Below are 988 nucleotides of genomic sequence, written 5' to 3'. Positions count from 1 at the left end.
GTTTTGGGATGGGCGCCTTTCAGCGACTCCTGTATAGGGAGCTCAAACCTGCGCCCTAGAATCCCCACCGCCCACGTGACTCCTCAGTGCAGGGGCTCTGTCTATGGGCTGGAAAGCAGGAGCAAGCTACAAACCTGGGGGCAGGCTGCATCTGGGGAACCCCTCGAAGTAGGAAGCTCAAGCTTACCCCCCAAAAGCTCTCCCCGCCCCGCCATTCAGCCCAGTGTTGGGCAAGGGGATTGGATGGCACCGGTGCATTTGAGAGGCTATATATTTCCAAGGGGGCGGGCTGGGGTAACTACTAAATCCAGCAAACTCAAATTTGCTTCCCATAGCCCCCCCCCCCGCCCGGGTTCCTGCTGCAATTTCCAAGCAGACCGGACCATGCCGCGGCCAGCTAAGAGGAAAACACCTTCTAGATTGGGGGGCCTATCTTGGGAATCCCTCAATCCAGCGTGCTCAGATTTACCCCTCTTAACCCCCGCAGTCCCCGGAATCCCAGTGGCGATTTCCAAGCAGATCGGACCATGCTGGAGGGAGCTGAGAAACGCGCCCCCAGTCTGGAAGGGGGTTTCCTATCTCGGGAACCCTTCAATCCAGCGAGCTCCCCCCCGACAAGATCCAGCCGGATCCCGGGATCTGTGCTGCGACTTCCGAGCAGATTGGACCATGCTGCGGGGAGCTGAGAGGGGAAACACGTTTCCAATGTTGGGGGCTGTATGTCGGGAACCCCTCAATCCAGCGGGCTCAAACTTGCCCCCCAAAATACCCCGACTCTGCGCCGCGGCTCCCGGGGGGAGGGGGGCGGTCGCACCCGGCAAGGGATTTTTTTGAGGAGTGAGGGGGGTAGAAAGCAGATTTCCGCTCCCAACAGCAACAATGTTGCAACCTCTGCTGCGTGGGGAGGGGGCTAAGTGGGGCAGCCCGAGCCCCTCCGCCGCTCCCCCACCCCCCAGGGCACGGGGCTGGGGGGGGCAGCCGGTTCGAG

Source organism: Alligator sinensis, unplaced genomic scaffold (genome assembly GCF_000455745.1).
Source record: "Alligator sinensis unplaced genomic scaffold, ASM45574v1 scaffold647_2, whole genome shotgun sequence".
NCBI classification, from domain to species: domain Eukaryota; kingdom Metazoa; phylum Chordata; order Crocodylia; family Alligatoridae; genus Alligator; species Alligator sinensis.
Note: the sequence above shows the minus strand (reverse complement) of the source record.